The following is a 25,059-nucleotide window of genomic DNA, read 5'->3' on the forward strand; positions in this document are numbered from 1 at the left end:
CTTTGAGAGGCCGAGGCAGGTGGATCACAAGGTCAAGAGATCAAGACTATCCTGACCAATATGGCAAAACCCCATCTCTACTAAAAATACAAAAATTAGCTGGGCGTGGTGGTGTGCACCTGAAGTTCCAGCTACTCAGGGGGCTGAGGCAGCAGAATCGCTTGAACCCAGAAGGCGAAATTTGCAGTGAGCTGAAACCGCACCACTGCACTTTAGCCTGGCAACAGCGAGACTCTGTCTCAAAAAAAAAACAAAACTTTGTAATGTGCCTATCAACTTCATGACCAGCTTCCTCAGTGGCAGCTGCTCTTATGAAAAAATCTAGGTCATCACAATGTCTCAACTTGGGATGAGTGTCTATTTTGTGAGTTCATCTATGGAAGTGGTTAGCCAGTAGGAATCAGTGGGAGCTAAGAGCTTGGACATTAAATCCAAAGAAACCTGGGCTGGGCGCAGGGGCTCGTGCCTGTAATCCCAGCACTTTGGGAGGTTGAAGCGGTCAGATCACTTGAGGTCAGGAGTTTGAGATCAGCCTGGCCAATGTGGTGAAACCCTGTCTCTACCAAAAATACAAAAATTAGCCAGGCATGGTAGTAGGCACCTGTAATCTCAGCTACTCTAGAGGCTGAGGCAGGAGAATTACTTGAACCTGGGAAGAGGTTGCAGTGAGCAGAGATCACACCACCGTACTTCAGCCTGAGTGAGAGAGTGAGACTCTGTCAAGATAAAGAAGGAAGAAAGAAGGAAGGAAGGAAAGAGAAAGAAAGAAAGAAGAAGGAGGAAGGAAGGAAATAGAAAGAAAGAAGGAAAGAAAAGAAAGAGAAAGAAAGAAAAAAATTAGAGAGACCTAGGCTCAAATCCCAGCTTCACCCAACTGTTTGATCTTGGGCAAATTGCTTTGCCTCTCTGGTTCCTCATTTGGGAAACAGGGCTAGTCATGCATGCCTCATGGACTGGCTTGGGGATTAAATGAGGTTTGACATGGAAAGCCCTGAACCCAGGGCACTTAAGAGCATCTGCCATCTCTCTTTATAGCTGCCATTTTTTTTTCTCTTGCCATGCACAGAAATACGTAGGAAAGAAAATGAATCCAGAGTCCTGTAGTCTACGTGCTGTTCTGTCTCCAGAGACAGATGGAGAGAGGAAGAAAGTGCCAGGAGGTTATTGGTTGAGTTAGAAATTTCCTTTCTTGAATAAAGGTGATTGAAAAGTTACAGAAAGATAAAAGAGATCTATTATTATTATTATTGTTTTGAGATGGAGTCTTACTCTGTCACTCAGGCTGGAGTGCAGTGGCGCGATCTCAGCTCACTGTAACCTCCACCTCCAGGGTTCAAGCGATTCTCCTGCCTCAGCCTCCTAAGTAGCTAGGATCACAGGTACACGCCACCATGTCTAGCTAATTTGTTTATTTTTAGGAGAGACAGGGTTTCACCATGTTGTCCAGGCTGGTCTCAAGCTACTGACCTTAAGTGATCCCCTCCTTCGGCCTCCCAAAGTGCTGAGATTAGAGCCACGAGCCACCGCACCCGGCGTCTTCATTGATATTTTAATACTACCTCTGGATTCCAAGCCCTTTGTGCACTGAGACCCAGTGAATGGACCTTGGCATCTTGCATGCGTCTAGCACGTAGCAGGTGTCCAATAAATGCCTCTTGCTCTAAATGGATCCCCGCATTCGTCAGCTGGGGCTGCCATAACAAAATACCACGGGCAGGGGGCTTAAACCAAAGACATTTATTTCTTCACAGTTCTAGAAACTGGAACTCCAAAATCATGGTCAGGTTCTGGGGAGGCTTCTCTTTCTGGCTTGTAGATGGCCTCCTTCTTGCTATGTCCTCACATGGCAGACAGGAGAAACAGAGACAAAGAGAGAGGACACACACCGGCTGTCTGGTGTCTCTTATAAAAGCACTAATCCCATCATAAGAGCCCTGCCTTCATGAGCTCGTCTAAATCTAATTATCTTCCAAAGGTCCCATTTCTAAATGCCATCACGTCAAGGTTAGGGCTTCAACATGTGGATTTCAGAAGGATACACTTCAGGGTGTGGCAATCGCCTAAAATGTCCTGCTTCCGCTGCAAAGTAGACACAACCTCAAGCTAAGAAATATGTGTGACAATCCTTGAATAAGGAGAATAACGGGTGAAAGGGAGTCTGGAGTGGGTGTTACAGAGAGTCACAGGCTCGCCTGCCCTCTTCACTCTTGCTGGCAGGCAGTGGTTAAGGGTTCAGGAGCTGGAGTTCATTGCGTTGATCCACTGCTGTGAGACCCTGGACAGGTGTCTTACCCTCTCTGGGCCTAAGTTCCTCTATCAGTAAAATTAAAACCAGAGGAGACAAGCACTGCTTTTGCCTGCATACCATTTTCCTTTCTTGTAAATGTAGCCTCTTCATTTCCCTTTGACCAGTGTACTCCCCGTACTCCTTAGCACCCTGCCATGCTGTAGAATTGGGCGTGTGGTCGGGGCCCGGCCTCACAGAGTACTGGCGATTGGTTCAGGCATAGGCATGTGATCCACTCTGGACCAATGAGAAGCTCCCACAGGATTTCTGATGGAACTTTTGGGAAGGGGCACGCTCCTTTCCTAGGGATGTTAGGGTGGGAGGATGGACGTCTGGGCTCTGGTAGCCAACTTTGCTCCTCTGAAGGGAGAGGCCTGTCTAGAATGAAGACAACACAGAAGAAATCAGAGCCCAGATAAGGAGATGGATAAAGTCGAAAATTCAACTGCAGAGGCTCTTGATCCGGCTATACCTGAAACCCATCCACACCATTCAGCTTTCCAGGTAAAGCCATACCTTATTTTAGGCCTAAGGCAATTTGAGTTGTGTTTCTGTCACAGAAGCCTGTGACTGACACACGTGCACTGGGAGGAGCTAGCTCAGGGTTCTGCATCTGCGCCTGTGGTATGTGATTTTCTCAGGTTTGGGGTGGTGTCCATCCCATATTTTCTCACAGTGCTGAAGAGAATTACAACTTTTCTGAATCCTACTTTCCCCCTGAGAGGTAGCTGGGCAGCTAGTGTGATCTTGTGTAGTTCACACTGTTGGTTGCCTTTCCAACATCCTTGCCCCTCTTCTGCCTCCCATGTTGTTCAAGTTCCCAGCCCCCTCCCCACCAAGTCACTTGCCTCAGGGGAAAGCAAACTCACTGCAGCTGGCAGATGAATGCCATTCCTCCTCTCAGGCACTGATTCAGGAATGGGCGTGTGACCCAACTCTGGCTGTGTTAGTCTGTTCTCATGGTGCTAATAAAGACATACCTGAGACTGGGTAATTATAAGAGAAAGAGGTGTAACTGACTCACAGTTTCACATGGCTGGGGAGGCCTCGCCATCATGGTGGAAGGCGGAGGAGGTGCAAGTGGGCACTTCTTACATGGTGGCACGCAGGAGGAGAATGAGAGCCAAGTGAAAGGGGAAACCCCTCATAAAACCATCAGAACTTGTGAGACTTAATCACTCCCAGGAGAACAGTATGGGACAAATCGCCCCCATGATTCAATTGGCTCCCATTGGGTCTCCCCAACGACACGTGGAAATTATGGGAGCTACAATTCAAGATGACATTTGGGTGGGGACACAGCCAAACCATATCACTGGCCAAAGAGATATGAGGAAAAAGTTGCTGGATGTGGAGACTTCCAGAAGTCTCCCAAGATCTACGAGAAAGCTTCTGCAAACTTTGTCCCCGTGGAACTATTGCCACCATCTTGCTTTGTACTGAGGAAGAAACCCTGAAGATGGCAAAGCAAAGAGATGGAATGTGCCTGCAACTGGGATGACGTGGTTGAGCCACCCAGCCACCCACCTTAAGAGCTGCCCCACCTGCAGGATCCCCATGATGTGAGATCACAGTTGTCCCTCTCGCTTTAACTAATGTTGAGTCTAGATTTCTGTTACTTACAATCAAAACTGTCTTGAGCAATACACTCTCATTTTATAGATGAAATAAATAATTTCAGAGAGGGGAAGTAGCTTTCTCCAATATATTGTCAAGATTGTTTTGGAGGCCAGGCGCGATGGCTCAAGCCTGTAATCCTAGCACTTTGGGAGGCCGAGGTGGGTGGATCACGAGGTCAAGAGATCGAGACCATCCTGGTCAACATGGGGAAACCCCGTCTCTACTAAAAAAATACAAAAAATTAGCTGGGCATAGTGGCACGTGCCTGTAATCCCAGCTACTCAGGAGGCTGAGGCAGGAGAATTGCCTGAACCCAGGAGGCAGAGGTTGTGGTGAGCCGAGATCGTGCCATTGCCCTCCAGCCTGGGTAACAAGAGCGAAACTCCATCTCAAAAAAAAAAAAAAAAAAGATTGTTTTGGTTGCAAGTAATGGAAACTTGACTCAAACAGCTTGAGAAATGAAACAGGAATTTATGGGGAGAAGTAAAATCAGAAGTCAGAAGTAGACGAATGACCTTCCACTGGTACATGGTGAATAAACTGCAGTACATTCGTGCAGTGGGCTGTTATTACTCAGTAAGAAAAGGAATAAACTACTGAATGTCAGTAACACGCATCTCAAATGCATTTTGCTAAGTGGAAGAAGCCAGACTCAAAAGGCTGCGTAGTGCATGATTTTATTTATGTGGCATTCTGAAAAAGACAACTTTACAAACAGGAAACAGATCAGTAGTTGCCAGGGGCTGCAGCGTGGTGGGGAGTAGGAGAGCAGATTATAAAGAATGAGGGGATATGAGGTCAGGGAGTAGAACTGTTCTGTATCCGGATTGTGGTGCTGGTTACACAACTGCTTGTGTTTGTCCAAATGCTCAGTAAAAAGGGAGAATTTTACTGTATGTACATGTTATAGTTCAAAAACTAAAAACAGGCTGGGCCTGGTGGCTCACGCCTGTAATCCCAACACTTTGGGAGGCCGAGGCAGGTGAATCACCTGAGATCAGGAGTTTGAGACCAGCCTGGCCAACATGGTGAAACCCCATCTCTACAAAAAACACAAAAAATTTGTTGGGCATGGTGGTGCATGCCTGTAGTCCCAGCTACTCTGGAGACTGAGGCAGGAAAATCACTTGAACCCAGGAGGCAAAGGTTGCAATGAGCTGAGATTGTGTTCCAGCCTGGGCAACACGGCCAGACTTGCCTCAAAAATATATAAATAAATAATAAATAAAATAAAATATAAAAATTTTAAAAAGAGTCCAAGGGTAGAAGGGGAGGTATTGCTTAATGGGTACAGAGTTTCTGTTCGGGGTGATAAAACATTTTAGAAATAGTGATTTTCATTGCAAACGTTGTGAATGCTATTAATGCATTGTACATTTAAATGTATTATACAACTATCTTATGTAGAAGAGTCTTATTTTAGATATTAAAGGAAACTATAAATCTGGAAAGTGAGAAAATGGGGGGAGTCTCAAGTTATAAGCTCAATTCTAAGCAAAGTTGGATTTTTTTTTACAAGACCCTAAGATTTTATGGAATAACCAAGAACAGTGTGTCCAACGTCACCTCATCAGAAGCTGAAGATGATGTGACATGAGCCTATTCTTGAAGATGTGCCCTCGTCACAGTAGACCCAGTCTCACTTTTCCCTTTCTGAATGTTATGACATTTCAAAATAGTGATTGATTCCCTAAAGGCTAAGAGCATTTCTGAATAGACTTAGTAGCCACACTCCCAATCTCCTTCACACTCACATTTTAGAACCAAATGCCCACATGACATTAGATGTTTGCATCAAAGGAATCAGAGAGGGATGCAGGAGGGCGGGCTGGGACCAAAGCAAAGAAGACAGATGATGACACTGGGGCTTGTTCTGTCCTGTTAGTTCCACATGGCTGGGGAAGCTTCACAATCATGGCAGAAGGCAAAGAAGAGCAAGTCACGTCTTACACGGATGGCAGCAGGCAAACAGACAGCAATTTTAAAGGCTGTAGTACGAGGGAGAGGACACTATGGGCAAGCAGTGAGAGGGCTGTTTGGGCAGGATGGTAAGGATTCATGAATGAGGTAGAGTCATACATTAGAAATGGTTGAAATGCAAATTTTATGTTATAGATACTTTACCATGATTTTAAATGGAAAGGAAAAATAAGGAAGGAAAAGAAAAGAAAGAGAGGAAAGGGAGGGAGGGAGGGAGGAAGGAAAGGAAGGAAGAAAGGAAGGAAGGAAGGAGGGAGGGAGGGAGGGAGGGAGGGAGGGAGGGAGGGAGGGAGGAAGGAAGGAAGGAAGGAAGGAAGGAAGGAAGGAAGGAAGGAAAGAAGGAAGGAAGGAAGGAAGAAAGATTTTTGGATTTCCGGCATGGCTGGATCCAGGATTCTCTCCATCTCTCAGGCTCCCTATTCCCCCAACTTGGCTTGATTCTCAGCAGACTCTCCAAATGGGGACAAAGTTGGTATTTGGCGGTTTCAAGTACCATTTCAGGTACCAACCAGCCACTTTACAGGAGGAAAGTGCCTCCATGCCAATAGCTTCTGAAAGTCTAGGGTTGTGTCTCATAGGCTTGCCTTGGGGCGTGAGCTCCCACAACCAATTGCTGGGGCAAATGGGTTTGAATGACCTAATTGGCCAGACCTGGGTCACTTGCCCATTCCTAGGGACATTGGAGGAGCCCCTTTCAAACCCCAAAGACTGAGAGCAAAGAGGGATGGACCTCAGAGAAAATCGAGGCACTTGTGCCAGCCACCCCTATACCCAAGTTCCATGTTGAATGGCCCAGCCCCAATTCTCTGCCCGACATTTCTGCAGGCTGTGCATTCTGTCCTTGCATTCTCTCCAGCAAAGCCCACGTAGGTACAACATACACTTATCATTCCGTCCCTGGGTTTGCATAAAAACCCACGTCCACAAAGTAGCAACTGCAATGTTTCTCAATCACACAGCAAAGATATTTAAAAATATCACCCATATGTGTTTTAAATACAGGCAAATAGCTGGCAAGGCAGCCGGCTTCACACCCGCGCGCCATTCTGAGTTATAATCTTCTCGCTTCCAACTCTCAAAATCACACGTTGAAGGCCAGATGAGCCCAGAACGCGAAGGCTGTGCATCTCCCCGGAATCTTCCTGACCTGCACAGTCCAGCTTTCTTTCCTGTTGAAGGAGATGTCAAGGATCCTGGGAAGAAATTGAAGGGCCCTGGGCTTCAGCCGAGATCATTTGCTCTCCACTGAGAATACAGAAATGGAACCAGGAATTCATTAATGACTTTCAATCCAACCTCCTTCCTGAAACCCTCCTTTCCATCCAGCCCAGCCAGCTCTCTCAGTGTTCCCTTTCTGCCTGCCTCTAGTGTCCCCTCTCTCGTGTTAAAGTCTTTAAGATCCACCCTAGCTGAGACGTGATCTTACAATTTGAGACTCCACACACGTTGTCACCTTCCAGATTTATCGTTTCCTTTAATATCCAAAATAATGTCCTTCTATTGTAAGAGAATTCTAACTCAAACAGGCTAAAAATAGAATCAATTATCTCAATCACACAAGAAGTGCAGAGGTAGGCGACTCCGGGTTTGGGTGATCATTGGCTATGTGACATCAACTCTCTCTGTGTGGCCTTTAACCTTGGCCTACTTCCCCTCATGGCCCCAAAGTGGCTGCCTCAGCAACAGGTATCACATCTGGACACAAAACCATCCGCAGTAAACCATCCGCTGGAAGCACCTCGGCAGACCACCCCTCGCATCTCATTGGCTAAAACAGTCACATGTCTAGGCCTAGACCAATCACCAACAAGGGTAATGCAGGCATTGTGATTGGTTTAGACTTTAGATCAATCAAAATTTAGCTCTGAAATTGGGCAGAGTGTCATTCTCACCTTCCTCTGTGTGAGGATTTTGGGCAGATGGACATGCCCGCAAAGTTGAGAATATGCTGGCAAGGAATATGGGGAGTGTGACTGTGAGGTCGATGTAACAGGCCCATCAGTACCTGCCTCTGCTTCTCCTCTCATTTCAGGAGATGCCTTCTGACTGCCAACTGCTAGCACTTACATGTCAATGGCAGAAGAATTTCTCTGGCTGCGAGAGCCCACCTTGCCAGGAAGAGCCAGGGAATGTATGTTGCTTGGTGGCACTCCTCGGCAATGACTGAAGCTGTACCCCAGCTCCCTCACTCCTCGGACAGGATAAGGCTGAGGGTGTGTGTTATATTGCCGACAGCATTTCCTGGTGGATTATACCATGGGCAACCAAGTTAATAAGTCTTTTTTATTTTTTTGAGACGGTCTCATTCTGTCACCAGGCCGGAGTACAGTGGCACAACCCCAGCTCACTGCAACCTCCACCTCCCGAGTTGAAGCAATTCTCCTACCTCAGCCTCCCAAGTAGCTGGAACTACAGGTGTGCACCACCACGCCTGGCTAATTTTTGTATTTTTAATAGAGAAGGGGTTTCACCATGTTGGCCAGGATGGTCTCGAACTGCTGACCTTGTGATTCACTCGTCTTGGCCTTCCAAAGTGCTGGAATTACAGGCGTGAGCCACCGCACCCAGCCTGATAAGTAATTTTTGTAATGGGCTTTCTTCTCTTCCCTGTCTCACTTCCCCATTGCTCTATGTCTACCCCTACAGTCATGCACCAGTAACAACCTTTCCGTCGATATTGCACCACGTTTACCACAGCTGCCCCATAACATTATAATAGAACGGAAACATTCCTATCACTCAGTGACATGGTAGCCATCATCACACTGAGACCCAATGCATGACCTTTTCTATGTTTAGATATATTTCGATGCACAGATTCTTACCGTTGTATTACGGTTGCCTGCAGTATTCCATACAGTACCATGCTGCGCAGTTTGTAGCCTGGGAGCCATAGGGTGCATCGTGTAGCCTGGATGTGTCGAGGCCAGACCATCTGGGTCTGTGTAAGGACACGCTGTGATGTTTGCACTGTGCCATCACCTAACCACGCATTCTCAGAATGTATTCCCGTTATTGACACATGACTGTACTTATTTGAGTCCTTATCTTGGGGTCTACTGCTGGGGGTACTCAAAATCAAGCAGTTGGATAGGACTGCCTGCTGCAGAATGAAGATGGAAGAGGAAGAAGGGGAATAAGAAGAAGGGGGTCTGGGCATGGTGGCTCACACTGTAATCCCAGCACTTTGGGGGGCTGAGGCAGTCAGATTGTGTGGGGGCAGGAGTTCAAGACCCACCTGGTGAAACATGGTGAAACCCCATCTCTACTGAAAATACAACAATTAGCTGGGTGTGGTGGTGCCCACCTATAATCCCAGCTACTCAGCAGGCTGAGGCAGGAGAATCATTTGAGCCAGGTAGGCAGAGTTTGCAGTGAGTGGCGATTACATCACTGCACTCCAGCCTGGGTGGCAGAGTGAGACTCCATCACAAAAAGAAGAAGAGGGGGAGGAGGAAGAAGAGAGAGGGGAAGGGGAAGGGGGAAACAAAGAAGAAGAAAGGGGGAAGAAGAAAGAAGAGGAGGAGAGGCAGGGTCACCACAGAGGAAGCACTTTCTCAGAAATTTGGACAGCTCTTATAATCTGCAGTCCATGGATGGCATCCCTTGCTTTCTCTAAGTCCTTCCTCCAGTCCCTTGCCTCTCCCCGCTCCCCGCCCCCAGCCCCATCTTGGTGCTGCATGAACTTGATGGAGTAAGTATCCTGCTGGCCACCCCCACCACCGCCCCTACCCCGCCTCCCAGGAAGCTGGCCAAGGTCCACAGTCCCTTGTCTGCAATTTCAAAATCCCTAAAGCTCTGGAATTGGGAAGATTTTATTTTCAAGTTTATGTGGCAAATTCATTTGACTGAAAAGTCTGACCAGGACTTGTGGGATGTATAGAGTTAAAAAGAAAAAAAAAACACTTAATACGAAGAGCCATCCATTCGCTGCAGAAATATCAATGTGCTGGTCACAAGGTGCTGCGCAGACCCTGTGTGTAACCAATAACAGCATACAGTATTCTAAAACTCTGAAGAATTCTCAACTTCAAAATACATATGGACCCAGAGGGTTTAGATGAAGTGAGTTGTGGAAGTTTGTTTAGTCTTATTATCATCTCCATCTTCCAGATGAGGAAACCGAGACTCAGGTAAGGTCAGTAGGTTGCCCACGTTTGTACAGAGATGTGGCCTGGATTTAAACTTGGCACATCTGATGTCAAAGCCGAGGTCAGTACCCAATAGAATCCTTCAAGCCTCACCATCCACATTCTCAAATTTGGCCATATCATCTATGTTATTATTTTTAAACTATTTTTTATCAAACTTGGCTCACTTTTTACTTAAATTAATGTATTTGTAAAAGGAAACCTCCTATCACCAATCTAAGTAGAAAACTGCCATCTCTTGCCCTAAATAGAAAGTAGATACTCATAAATAAAAATGTTGAGAGTAATGAATTACATGTTTTCCTGCCAGAGGAGCTGAGCCTGTAACCTGCTCTCTCTCTATTTAAAAGAGAGTTTTTTTTTCAAGCTACAGACGCGCTAGCATCTAACTGAATCTTGCACGTTGGGAATGATCAGAAAGATTGAGAGACATTTGAATTAGGGCCAGGGGAGGAATGTCAGAACAGCTGCCATCAAATTGCCCATCTTCCATTTGAGGTGTGGATGGGGTTTGAAGTAGAAATTAAATTGGCTTAAAGAACATAAGGAGGTTGAGCACGGTGGCTCACGCCTATAATTCCAGCACTCTGGGAGGCCAAGGCAGGCGGATCACAGAGGTCAGGAGTTTGAGACCAGCCTGGCCAACATGGTGAAATCCCATCTTTCCTAAAAATACAGAACTTAGCTGGGAGTGGTGGCATGCACTGGTAGTCCCAGCTACCTGGGAGGCTGAGGAGGGAGGATCATTTGAACAGCCCCCAAGATGCTGCAACCTGCTCCTTTCCCCAGACTGTCCCTTCTCTTGGCACTTTCTTCTTTGAGGACAAGGACTCTCCCACCAATGCGTGTGGGACCCGAGGATGAGGCCACAGATTTGTTGGCATCCTAACCATTTCTTTACCGAAGGTCGTCTATGCATCTTTCCCTGATTAAGAACTTCCAGCACAGACAGAAGAGGATTTGAGATGCCAAACCTGGCATCCCCTGCTTTGACCAATGGGATGTTAGCCAGCGGAGGGCTGTGTGAGACAATGCTTTACGAGGCATTGTGTTTCCATGTGTCCCACCATGCCCCCCAGGGATAGAGGCTCCGTCGTCCTGGGTGCCCGAGTGAGGGGGCTGGGGCAGAGCCCTGAGCTGACCCACAGCAGACACATAACCGGAAGAAGAAACACACATTTGTTGTCTTAAGCCTCTGTGGTTTGGGGATTGTTACTGAAGAAGCCAGGAGAAGTCCGAGGCATACAAATCTGACTTTCACTGAGGAACCTTCCTCATAACTCCAGCCAGCCCTCTCTTTTCTCCTACCTTGACTGTCTACGGATACCTTCTTTTCCCTCTTTCCCTTCCTCCCTCCCTCCCTCTTTTCCCTCTGTCCTTCCTCCCTTCCCTCTCTTCTTCTCTTTCTCGTCCTTCCTTCTTTCCTTTTTTAACAAGTTCTGTTGTTGTTGTTTGAGACAGAGTCTTACTCTGTCACCAAGGCTGGAGTGCAGTGGCACGATCTCGGTTCACTGCAACCTCCCCCTCTCTTATTCAAGTGATTCTCCTGCCTCAGGCTCTCAAGTAGCTGGGATTACAGGCATGTGCCACTACACCAGGCTGATTTTTGTATTTTAGTAGAGACAGGGTTTTGCATGTTGGCGAGGCTGATCTTGAACTCCTGACCTCAGGTGATCCACCCACCTCAGTCTCCTGAAGCACTGGGATTACAGGTATGAGCCACTGTGCCTGGCCTTAAGTATTTTCTGAGTGCCTACTATGTGCTGGTCATGCAGAATTCCGTGACATCATTGCTTGATTCCAGGCTATATTGTGCCATGTTATCCTCGAACTGTGTCTCATGCGAGGCAGTTCCATGTCCTTTGGACTGTGATAGCCAAAAGGATAGTAACTCTCAGGTCGTCGTCATTGTATTTCCAACACGAAGCACAGAATGGGGTCTGATGAATTGCCCGGTGGCTGATGGAGGGAAGGAATCGTAAGCTCCTCTGGACCTTGCACTATGAACATATTTTTGCAGACCCACTGGCCTCTTGCAATGAGCTCATAGAAATATGTTCTAGTTGGATTGCATGTGTCTGAAAGTGTCTGGGAATCAGTGTCTGGATCCTACTCATCATATCCACTGGGACTTCTTCTAGGAGATGCCAATGGGCAGGACCTCATCTCTTTTCAGCACAGGCATCGCCATAGGAGCAAACACCGAGAGGACAACTGCCCCTCCCTTACCCTCCACAACACTCATTTTCTTCAGGACCCCTAGACACCTTGCTATCAGAAAACTGACATGAGGCCGGGCATGGTAGCTCATGCCTGAAATCCCAGCACTTTGGGAGGCTGAGGCAGGAAGATTGCTAGAGCCCAGGAATTCGAGGCCAGCCTGGGTGACATAGTGAGATTCTATCTCTACCCCTCCCCCAAAAAACTAGCTGGGTGTGGTGACATACACTTGTAGTTGCAGCTACTTGGGAGGCTGAGATGGAGGATGGTTTGAGTCCTGGAGGTTGAGGTTGCAGTGAGCTATGATCGTGCCACTGCATTCCAGCTTGGATGACAGAAGGAGACCCTGTCTCAAAAAAACAGAAACAAAAAAGTTGGGACAATCTTTTTCCAGGGCCACTGGGGCTACATACGTCTTTATTTCTTTGTCAGTATGAGCTTGGCAAAGAAGCTGACATTCAAGACCTTCATAGAAAGGAGGAGGTGGCCAGAGGGTTAAGGAGAGGCCAGGCAAAGCGTCTGGGATTTTCTGCTGACCTCAGTGATGCCCTGAAGTAGGATCAGACGGCCACTCTCAGGACCCCTTAGCATTCTAGAGGACACATCTTTCCAAAGTGATGAATCTTCATGCCAACAAACTTGAGTCAGGCAGAGAGCGACACCCCCCTTTTACAGATGAAAATGAGAAAAACAAGGCCTGGGAGGTGTGGGATGCCGGTGGCTTGCCCGACGGCTCATGGTATCCTGACTCTGGCTAGCTGCTACAAGACATGCTGGGACTTCAGAACCCAAAGTGGTGCAGCCACCAGGAAGATTGGCAGGAGCACCAGGGAACCTCATTCCTGGGCCAGGGTGGGTCCCCCTCAAGGCAGTTGGATGACCTAAGAGTGGACTCAATGGGAACCCACAGCTAATTGCAAGGAGCCCATAGTCTTAGGTTGGGGCGCACCAGCGGCTGAAAGCACGAAGTCCAATGGTGCCCAGGCTGTGTGACCACAAGGTTGGTCATCCAGGCTGGCAAAACCACAGGATTGGCCAGGTCTGGCTCCCAGGGGGATGGCAATAGCTCCATCCGCTGCAGTTACAAGTAGGACCCACTGCACAGAGACTCAGTGCATGAGATGTTGGTCTCTTAGCCACGGACCAGTCCTCAGCAGGTGTTTCTGTGTGCCAGAGACTTCCCCCAACCTGCTATTCAGAAACCCTGCCTCTTTCCTACCCTCAGGTCTTGCAACCTCCTCCTGGGACCAATGGGCTAGCCTTGAAATATTCTTTTTTTTTATTGCATTTTAGGTTTTGGGGTACATGTGAAGAACATGCAAGATAGTTGCATAGGTACACACGTGGCAGTGTGATTTGCTGCCTTCCTCCCCTTCACCTATATCTGGGCATTTCTCCCCATGCTATCTCTCCCCAGCTCCCCACCCCCCGCTGTCCCTCCCCTATTCCCCCTAACAGACCCCAGTGTGTAACGCTCCCCTCCCTGTGTCCATGCGTTCTCATTGTTCAACACCCACCTATGAGTGAAAACATGCGGTATTTCATTTTCTGTTCTTGTGTCAGTTTGCTGAGAATGATGTTCTCCAGGTTCATCCATGTCCCTACAAAGGACATGAACTCATTGTTTTTTATGGCTGCATAATATTCCATGGTGTATATGCGCCACATTTTCCCTGTCCAGTCTATCATTGATGGGCATTTGGGTTGATTCCAGGTCTTTGTATTGTAAACAGTGCTGCAATGAACATTCGTGTGCATGTATCCTTATAGTAGAACAATTTATAATCCTTTGGATATATACCCAGTAATGGGATTGCTGGGTCAAATGGAATTTCTATTTCTAGGTCCTTGAGGAATCGCCAGACTGTCTTCCACGATGGTTGTTCTTTCTATGGCGAAGGCAAAGGCCCAACAAAATGACTGAAGCACGCATCTCGAGACTCGGCTCAGACCAGCAGACCAGCACTTCCACCTCGTGCTGTATGCCGAGGCAGGTCACACGGCCAAGCTCAAGATCAAGTGGCAGGAAAACCACCCCACCCACAGTGGGAAGGTCATTCGAAGTCACCTGGCATTGGGCATGCAGAGAGCAAAGGGGAAGAACTGGTGCCAGTGACACCATCTACCACAGGCAAGTATTATTCTTCTCATTTTATTTCTTTCTCTCTCTCTCTTTTTTTTTTGAACAGGGTCTTGCTCTGTCACCCAGGCAGGAGTGCAGTGGCACAATCTCAGCTCACTGCAACCTCCATCTCCCAGGTTCAAGTGATTCTCCTGCTTCAGCCTCCCGAGTAGCTGGGATTACAAGTGCCCGCCACCATGCCCAGCTAATTTTTTATATCTTTAACAGAGATGGGGTTTCGCCAAGCTGGTCAGGCTGGTCTCAAACTCTTGACCTCAGGTAATCTGCCTGCCTCGGCCTCCCAAAGTGCTGGGATTACAGACATGAAACACCTCGCTCGAATTAAGCTGATGTCCAGAGAGGTTAAGCAACCGGACTACAACCACGAAGCCAGGTAGGCACAGAATCAGGATGCAAACCCAGTAGCTTCTGCATATGCCCCGCCACATTGAAACTTGACCCCTCGATTTCTGGCATCACTGGGCAGTCATTTTCCAGTGACTGACTTACAACTAAAGTGTGGGGTGCACACTTTTCCTTGCCGAATCTCTTTTCTATTTGCTTCTTGTCTGGGTCGCCATCTGTCCCTCTGCCCCATGGTGTTGCTTCAGCAGTGGGGTGAGGCCCCACCAGCCAGGCTTCCCTCCACCTCCACACCGCTCAGCGGCATCTAGCAGATGCAGGCTTTCTGACACGGGCTCCCGCGAGTAGCAGATGCTCTTTCCATCATGTTTATTACCTCCCTGAGGTTATCTTAATTCCACAGTCCCCGGGAGACACATGATGCTTATGTGGCCATGTGGCCCCCTGCATATTGGAAGGAAGAGTGGGCCTGCTGGGGCTTCTCTTGGTGGAGGACTTGCCCTCCAAAACAGACTTCAGCTCCTAGGGAAGCTTTCAAACCTGGGGAGGCTGGGAGGTGGGAGCTAGCAGGACAGCTCGGTGGGAGCAGGAAAAGGGAGAAATCCAGAGGGCTCCGCAGTTAGCCTGTATGGATTTAATTCGCTGTCTAGCTCCATGACTCTGGACAAGTTACATCCCCTCTGTCCCTTCAGTGTCCTCATCTGTAAAATGGGGATAATGACAAAAGTGCCAGCTGGGCGTGGTAACTCATACCTGTAATACTAGCACTTTGAGAGGCCAACGTGGGAGGATCACTTGGCTAGGGAGTTTGAAACCAGCCTGGGCAACATAGCATGACCCCATCTCTTAAAAAAAAAATTAGCTGGACATGGTGGCATGCACCTGTAGTCTTGGCTACTCAGGAGGCTGAGGTGGGAGGATCATCTGAGGCCAGAAGTTTGAGGCTGCAGTGAGCTATGATTCCACCAGTGCATTCTAGCCTGGGCAACAGAGTGAGACCTGTCTTAATAATAATAATAATAATAATGCCTACCTGTGGGGTTGTGAAGTTATATGAATTACTTCTTAGCACTTAGATCAGTGCCTGGCACATTGTGATTAAATTATAATTGATTTTAATGATGTAAATATTATATTGGGTTCCTCAGGGTCAGTTCCACCCAGGTCTCCAGGTATCACTCATTTTCCCCAACCATTGATGCTGATCATGCAGTCTGCATTCAGGGGGCACCCGCAGCTGCCAAGCTCTCCACATGCATTGTCTAGTGTCACAAGACTCTGAGGCTCCCATCAACCAGACCGGGAAACTGAGGCTCATAAATGTGGAGTGATGGCCAGGTGGAGTGGCTCATGCCTGAACCTAGCACTTTGGGAGGCTCAGCAGGGAGGATTGCTTGAGGCCAGGAGTTTGATAAAGGTAGAGCCAAGGTCACATCTACAAAGTGGCAGAGGCAGAGTTCAAATCAGAGTTCAAACCAGGCTGCTGTGATTCCAGACCTGCTTCTTGTGATCCCCAACCATTCCTGTGATTGGTTTGGGAGAAATGAGGAGGGAGAGTATCAGACTTCACTTCCACGATGTTGATGGTTTCTTCCAACCTCCCCTTTGGGGGTTTTGACCCACTTTACAGCTGAAGAAACAGGTTCAGGCAGGTGGAGTGACTTTCCCAGGGTCACACACTGAGGAAGGGGCACAACCGGGGTTTGCATCCTCATTTGGGCTCAGATCTGACTTCAGACTCGTCCTGAAATATAGCAATTGCTTTGCATCCTGGTGTCATCTGCTTCCTCTGAGTATCTGTTTGAGAACTTTGCCCCCATTTTCCAGCTGGTTGGATGAGGCCTGGGAGAACCCAGCAAGTGACAGAGCAGCAACTCAACCCCCTGCCTCTGGATCCGATCTGCTTTTCTCTGCCTTGGCCAAGGGAACTGCTGCCTGGGGAAAGGAAAAGATAAGGGGAGAGAAAGAAGCTTTAAGGGGGGAGGGGTGCCCCAAGTCTAGCTTTGGGCTCCCTCCGTTATTACCAGCCAGCCTGGGGGCTGCCCAGAGCCCTCATTCTGGTCCCAAGGGTGTCCAGGGTTGGCGCATACACCAATTGTCCACCAGGTGGGGCTTTTGCCAAAGGCCAAACCCAGAGAAGCCCCAGGAGAGGCCCCACCCAAGGAAGGGGAAGGTACAACCGGGCCTACTCTCCCACCTGTATCTTGGCAGGATGCTCATTTGTGTGCACAGGCAGGCTGTGCAAACGTGTGTGTGAGCACACAGGCATGTCTCAGAGAACCTGTTTCTGCCTCATGTGCAAATGTGCATGGAGATGTGCATGGGGCATGCACGTGTGTGTGTGTGTGTGTGTTCATTTATGTGCACACATGAATACACGTGAGTGGTGCAGAATGGGTGTGAGTGCAGGCGTGAGCTAGTGTAGACAGGAGCATGTGCAGATGTCTATATCTGCATCTGTGTGTGCACATATGTGCAAATATGTACATGTATGAGTGTGTTTAGGAAAGGGTGTGGGCACATGGGTGGCATATTAGACCCCGACCTTGGGTGCTAAGGATCATGTTAGAGTCTCTTTCTTAGGCTCCAAAAATAGAGGCAGGGGGATGAAACCGATGACCTCTTGAGGTCCCCAGTGCCTGGTACATTTGCCTGATGGATGCCAAGGACTTGGAGCCAGACGAGTCATGGCAAGAGGGCCTGGATGTACTTCCTGGGTCAGGGAGTGACTGAATAGGGGAAATTTGCTCCCCCAGATGCTGAATTCTTTAGTCCTCAGAGGTTTCTTCAGTGGGAGGGATGGAGACTCACCCTTCAGAGGAGAGCTTCGAACCTTCATCCTGGATGCTCAGAGCTCTGGAGAATGTGGCTGGAATCTGTGGCCACAAGAGGCAGTTGGCTCTGACTTCCAGGCCTGACTCAGCCCCTCACCAGCTGTCCAGTAAATGTAAGGCTCCACGATAGAGTTAGAGGCAGTCAAGAAAGGGAAGGAAGCGGCATTAAAAGTCAAGAACTGGAGCCTTGGCATCAAAGAGAATAGACTTTGACCCCTGCCTCTGTTACTTATAGGCTGGGTGACCTCAGGCAAGTCACTGACCCTCTCTGAGCACCCACTGCCTCAGTTATTATGGGAGGAGACGGCCATGTTACTTACCTCCAAGTGCTGTTGCGGCAGGAAGTTAGATGGTGGCACAGCGACCCCAGTTTGTGGCAGGCAGGCCATAAATCGCAGCATTATCATTAGGTTTCTGTCCCGTGGGGCCAAGTGGACCAGTTTTTGGTTTGTGGAAGCCAAGAGCAGAGAACCAAGAAGTTCCAAGGGGACTGAGGGAGTGGGGAGGCAGGGGCTGGCTGCAGAGACAAGTCCCTCCTTCCCTCCCACTGTGCCCTCCCAGCACCTGCCCCTGGTGGCTCCAATTTGTCTGAATGGCATCTTTATCCCTGCTTCTCTCCTACCTTAAGCACTGGCAACAGGAGAAGCTAAAACGGGGCAGGAAGGGAGGGTGGGAGGAGGGGAAGAGCAGGCTTTTGCAGAGGGGCTGCCAAAGGGTGCACCTTTTCCTGACCAGCTTCCAAATTATGCTCAGCCACTGTCCTGCTGAGTGAACTCAGGTGGGCTATTCTACCTCTCTGAGCCTCAGTTTACTTATCTGTAAAATGGACACAGGCAGGCTCAATGAGAGATTTGGGGAGAATGCTGGGGACGGCCTCGGTGCATAGTAGGCACCATTATGACAACAATGATGACGATGACAATGATGATGATCGGGGAGAGGGACAGAAAATGTAAGCATCCACATCTCCCTGGCTTACCAAAGGAATCAAAGAATTCTTTCTTTTTTTGTTTGGCCCCAGGCCCATGTTTTGCTGATGAGATTAAATGTGAGCACCTCCGATTTAAAGAAGAGGGAGGAGAAATGTGAGCCCAAGGAGGAAGAAGAACAAAGGAAGAGGGAGAAGGAGAAGGAGCTGGAGAATCAGAGAGTGAGCGATGAGTGAGAGAAGACGAATGAGCCGTTTGTAGGGAGAGAAATTAAAAATAGAGCCCGGAGAGGCTGCTTTAAAGAAGGGGACTTAGGGGAGAGAAAGAAGCAAAGAGGATCTGAAGGCGGTAAGCCCTCCATGCCTTGCCCTTAAGAAAAGCTGCAGCAATAGTCTGCACTCTTCATTGAGGCTTTAGGGGTCCCGTTTGCGGAGTTTTATTTGGGCAGGTGAGGGGGTGTGCTGGAAGACTCGGTTCTTCGCAGAGCACAGACCAGGCTGACGTTGCCTTTGGGAGCCACAGTTCTGGATGCCGATGGAGGAATGCACCACTGCCCAGGCCAGATGAATGGGATCTGGGTGAGACGGAGGGTCAAATGGGTGCCCGGAATTCCACGGTGTTTTTTTCTGAGAACTTCAGTCACTGTCTCGTTTATGTGCTGGGCTGCTAAAATAGGAATGCAGACCTGGAAGGCAGGTGCCTGCCCTGGGGCCAGCTTCTCAGAGGCTCACACGTTGTGTGCCCAAGGAAGAGCCTGTGCAGAGCAGGGGCCTAGAACCTTTGGCGAGTGTCTCAAAACCTCCCGGACGCTGCCAGCTGTCAAGTGGCGTTTCAATCTGGGGATGCTCAAAGAAAATTCAGTCCTGGTTCTGGCCACAATCCAGTTTGGGAAGGAAACCTGGGCAATTATACTACCAGAGCTATTAGGATGCTTTAAAACAGACAGACATGCTATAGTGAAGTCGTATTAATCACAATATGATTCTTCCATTCCAATGTTCTGTGCTGTTTGAAAAAAGGAACAAGTCGAATTTCTTTCTTTAAATACATGTGTGCCGACATCTCCACCTGGGGCTAATCTTTGTGTATGGTGTGAGGTAGAGATCTAATTGTATTTTTCCCATATGGGTAGCCAGCTGGTCCAGCATCATATTGAAAATGAAATCTATCCTTTCTCCACTAGTTTATTATGCCAGCTCTGCCATCTACTCGTGTGTCAGTTCTAAATTTATATGAGTCTGTTTCTGGGCTTTTGATTTTGTCCCTTGGGTCTATGTGTCTGCCTTGCTCTCTGTTATTACAGCTTTATAAGAAGTCTTCATCTCTAATAGGAATGATTCTCCTATCTTGTTACTCCTCAAACTTGCCTCAGCTGTTCTTGACCCTTGCATCTTTGTAAGAATTTTTGAGATGGACTTGTCAAGTTTCATGAAAATCCTTATTGAGGTTTTCATTGGAATGGCCTTAAATGTATGCATTAACTTGAGAAGTGACATCATCCTGTTAATTCTTCCAGCCCATGAACATGGAATCTCAGTATTCAGTCGGATCTTTTACAGACATCTCAGGTGGATGTGGTATGTGTATGAGTCAGGGTCCCATGAAGAAACAGACCTTCCCTCGTCCCCAAGAATCTTTCATCAAGATTCTTAATGAAAAAATAAATTTGTGCTCATAAAAAAAGTTTAAAATAATGATGTAGAAATTATCTGGGAATGGTAGCACATGGCTGCAATCCCAGCACTTTGGGAGGCTGAGATGGGAGGCTCACTTGAGCCCAGGAGTTTAAGACCTGCCTGGGCAACATGGCTGGGGTCATAGAGAGACCCCATCTCTACGGAAAATAAAATAAAATATCAGCTGGACATGGTGGTATGCACCTGTAGTCCCAGCTTCTTGGGGAGCTGAAGTGGGAGGATCTCTTGAGCCCGGGAGGTTGAGGCTGCGATGAGCTATGCTTGCACCACTGCACTCTAGCCTGGGCAACAGAGCAAGACCCTGTCTCAAAACAAACAAAAAACAACAACAAAAAAGAAATGATAAGGGTCTGTAGCCCGTTTTCCAGAACTAGTATCTGTTAACTGTTTGATATCTAGTTTTTCCAAAGTACCACATTTTAAGGAAAAATATTATTCCATAATGCTGTTCTATAATCTGGTTATGTTTACCATATATCATAGACACATGCAAATATATGCCATAACATATAGATATAGCCCTCAGCTTTCTTAACAATTGAATTATGTTCCACGGTAGGGGTCAGTCAGGGCCCCAGCAGAGACGTTCGGCTGGGAATTTTTGTGTGTGTGGTTTTTTTTTAGATGGAGTCTAGCTCTGTCATTCAGGCTGGAGTACAGTGGTGCGATCTCAGCTAACTGCAGCCTCCACCTCCCAGGGGTTCAAGCGATTCTCCTGTCTTAGACTCCTGAGTAGCTGGGATTACAGGTACCTGCCATCATGCCCAGCTAATTTTTGTATTGTTAGTAGAGATAGGGTTTCACCATGTTGGCCAGGCTGGTCTTGAACTCCTGACCTCCAGTGATCCATCTGCCTCGGCCTTCCAAAGTGCTGGGATTACAGGTGTAAGCCACCATGTCCATCCTTGGCTGGGATTTTGAAACGAGGAGACTGTCTGCAGAGGTGTGGGCAGGGGAATGTTGAGGCCATCAGGTGCCAGCAATAGGGGGAAAACATTTCCATCCCAGACCTGAAACAGGAAGAAGAGGGAGCAGTTGCTGGGACCCAGTGAGAGCGGGATAGGGACAGCTTGACAGGGGCTGCATCTGTAGAAGGACCTAGTCACAGCCAAAATGGCAGCAAAGTAGGGAGGGAGCTGGGGAATGAACACCCCAGCCTTCTCTCCTTCTGCCTTCTTATCTCCTACCAGAACCTCCCACTGGCCAATCCAAGTCAAAGTCAGAGAGCAAGGGAGCCTGAGAGATGTAGTCCACAGAGGTCAGCTTCCTGAGCATTGAGCTGGTGCAGGAAAGGAGAAAAAGGAGAATGACCAGCACAGCTTGAATACACGATCGCTTATTTAACTAGTCCCTGGCGTTGGAGGGGAATCAGGTCAAGGGAGCCTGTCTCTTGTTGTTTTTCTGCACTGAGCATTGCTCACTGGGCACCAGCACATGGCTCATGTTGCAGCCCTTGCTTTCTGGGAGTCTGCTTTTGTACCCATTCTTCCCTCCATGAAAGGCAGAGCAGCCTCCAGTGCAAAGAGCTCTGACTTGCTGTGAGTAAACCCAGGCATTCGTCCTGGTTCTGCCCCTTTACAACAATGTGACCATGAGCTAGCCACTTCTCTCCAGGACTCAGTCTTTGCATCTGCCATATGGGAATACCAATCCCTGCTCAGTCCATTGTGAGGCCAATAATAATGAGCTCTAGTAGATGCTGTGCATTTACACAGTGCTTCATGTAGATCAACTCATTTAATCCTCGTTGCATGTATGCTATGGTGCGGTTATTAGTGCCATTGTATACATGAAGAAAATGAGGCACAGGTAAAATAACTTGCCAAGGTCACAGAGCTTGTAAGTGACAGAGTTGAAATTCACACCCAGACAATCTGGCTCCAGATGGCTGCTGACCACTATTTTCTATGCTCCTAAACACCATGTGCCTAGCCGCTATGTTATGCTAGTGGTTTATTCATAAAGCATCCAACAACCAGTAGGTGTTTACCAGTGGCAGTGGTTGACAGCATCATGTCAGGGTTGGACCTTGTAGCAGGTCACTCTAGTCAAAGGATCCTGGACCTAACCACAGGCCAGCCTCCAGGAACACATCCTGCAGGTATCTGCCAGGCAGTCCTATATCCCTTACTCTACGGCTGTTTAATACTTTCAGATGAATTCGGATTCTGTAGTTGTTTTTCTCCCTTCCTGGCAGCTGCAGTGGGCAACGCGGAGCTACCGAAGGACATTTTCTTTTGTTTCAGCTTTGATCCTGGGGATTTCGCATATCATTATGTCTGTGGCTAAGGACCTGCCATTATCTTCCCCGAGATTCTTGCACAGTTAGTGAATTTCCTAAAGGGTCCCAGCTCTCTGTCTGATTCTGCTTTTACGATAGGCTGCTCCAAGCTGCCCTCTGATTCCTCTGGGGGAGGGGAGGTACTTTCTTTTCTACTGTAATTTTTTAATACTTATCTTGATGTGTGAGTCTTTGGGAATCAGGAATTAATCTGGAACCTGTTTAAGTTTTTGCCAGTGTACGTGTGTGTGTGCCAGAGAGTGTGCTAAAAACATGAAAAACAGCTTTTCATAAAAATATTTAAAACGTTAGTGCTTTAGTTTTTAAATCTAAGGCCATTGTCTGCTGACAAAGTCTGAAATTCCTGGCTTATTATCTTTCACTAAGGGCCACCCATAATAATATTTCCCCAACTAACTCTGTTTGGGGGTAAACACTTAACTGCTTAATTCATTGTTGCTAAGTCTGGGACGGTTACAGATGCCTTTGGAGTAGAAGCCCCCACATCTAATAAGCACAGGCACGCGATGCACTTGGAATATGGCGGGGAGAGACGGCTGAAATTTATTTTGTGAATAAAGCAATAAGCCACTAAGCAAAGCTAATATGTTTTAGCCCAGACAGAAAGACACGATCATTCAGTATTTATGTAGCAACCCATTCCTCTGTGGGACTGCAAGTTTCTACCATTAAAATTGTTGGAATTCTTCAGAGACCCGCTGCATTAAGTCATTTAAAAATATCACAGACTTAAAACAATCTGAATTATTGGATTTTCTCGCTGCTCGTCGGTAAGCATGTTTGCTGTGGCAATTTCCTACTGGGTCAAAGGTGCAGCCTACTTCAGTAAGGAACGGAGAAAGTCCCATGCAGAATTTTTATTTGGAAGCCAGTCGTCCCTAACAGGTGAAACGAAGTCAGATCTAAATTTATCTATTTTTTCTTTTAAATTTAAATTTTAATATACTTTAAGATTCCTAGAAATCTTGCCAGGAAAGTAGAAGGAAAGGAATTTCTGTGTACTAGTCACGTAGAATCTTCAAATGTTAACATTTTGCAACATTGCTTTACCACTCTCTCTAGGTAGATAGATAGAGATAAACAAATAGATACATATTATTTTCATCTGCACTGCTTGAGCATTGGAGACATGATATCTGTCCCGTTATCCCTAAATACTTCACTGTGTTCTCTAAAAACTAGGATATTTTGTTATGTAGCCACAGTATAATAGTCAAAATCAGGAAATTAACATTGATACAACACTATTATCTGATCTATTGACTTTATTTTAAATTTGCCATTGGTTATTAATCCACTTTATAGTAAAAGAAAATCCAGGATCATATGTTACAATCACTGGTCAAGTCTCTTTTGTCTCCTTTAATCTGAAATAGTTCCTCCATTATTCTGTGTGTTTCATATGCCACTGACATTTTTGAAGAAAACAGGCTGTTTATTTTGTAGAATTTTCCCCTCCATTTGGGGTTGTCTGATATTTCTTCACAATTAGGTTTAGATTATACCCCTTTGGCAGGAATACCACAGAAGTGATGTGTCCTTCTAAATACAACATATCAGGAGGTAACTGATGTCAATGTGTCCTGTTACTGCAAAATCAGATAGAAGTTTAAAATAAATTTTTTTTTTCATCAAACCCTTGGCTTGTTAAACACTGCTTGGAAGGGTTTCACACTCACTCTAGATTTTTTATTACAAGACTTTAAAAAACAGACTTAAAGACAAGGAAGCCACAAGCTTTACAGATGCTCAGGAGAGAAATGTAGCCATTTAAAAAATTGTAATGTGATAGTTATGAAATTTCCCTAAATTCATTTTGCAAAATGAGAGCTGTAATTTAAACCTGAAGTTATCGGGAGCTGAGATAAACCACACATCACGTGCAATTTAATCTGGCAGGGAAACAGGCCACTCGGAATTGCTAACTAGGCCTAATTCATTACATCTTGGTGAACGCAGTACTTTTGGTCTTACACGTCTTTCAACTCCTGCATTAATATATTTACCCAGACCTCATGGAAAATGTATGGAGATGGAGACAGAAATACTGTATCCTTGTTTAAATCACATTACATTTTTTAAACAGCTCAAATGATTGCTCAGAAAGATCACACCTTCTTCCGAAGCATTTATGAAACAATTATTTACATTACATTAAAAACTTTAATTGCCTCAAAGCACGTGCTCTGAGACACAAATATTGGAAAATCATCAAAAATATCCATCATGACTCTCTCTCCTTTATAACTCTTCTAAACTTTATCTTTTTTATAACCCACTGTATTGATCTATTGTCCTAGACCAAGAGTGATGTCAGAAGTCCAAGCTGGGTCATAAAAAGAATATAATTTCCATTTGCTGTCCATAAAAGCAAGTCTTTTGATCAGAGAAAAAGGAAAAACATGCCCCCTTTTTTGGGTGGGGAAGAGGGTGGGGTGCTTTGTGTCAGGGGAATAAGCAAGAGTGGAAGGGTAACCTCATCTTTTGGAGTGGTGGCAGGGTAGGTAAGGGGGTTGGTGATGGAGGGGGCTGGGAGTATGAGTTCCCCCAGAGG

General features: G+C 47.0%; 1 protein-coding gene across 1 annotated transcript in view; it reads left to right on the plus strand.

Moving 5' to 3' along the window:
* The first annotated feature begins 18,670 nt into the window (after positions 1-18,670).
* Positions 18,671-25,059, plus strand: part of CUX2 (cut like homeobox 2) — a 322,604-nt gene continuing 316,215 nt past the window's right edge. The window contains exon 1 of the mRNA XM_054238864.2: positions 18,671-18,854. The gene's annotated coding sequence lies outside the window, so the exon portion shown is untranslated. The remainder of the gene's footprint in view (positions 18,855-25,059) is intronic.

This window comes from Callithrix jacchus, chromosome 9 (genome assembly GCF_049354715.1).
Source record: "Callithrix jacchus isolate 240 chromosome 9, calJac240_pri, whole genome shotgun sequence".
NCBI classification, from domain to species: domain Eukaryota; kingdom Metazoa; phylum Chordata; class Mammalia; order Primates; family Cebidae; genus Callithrix; species Callithrix jacchus.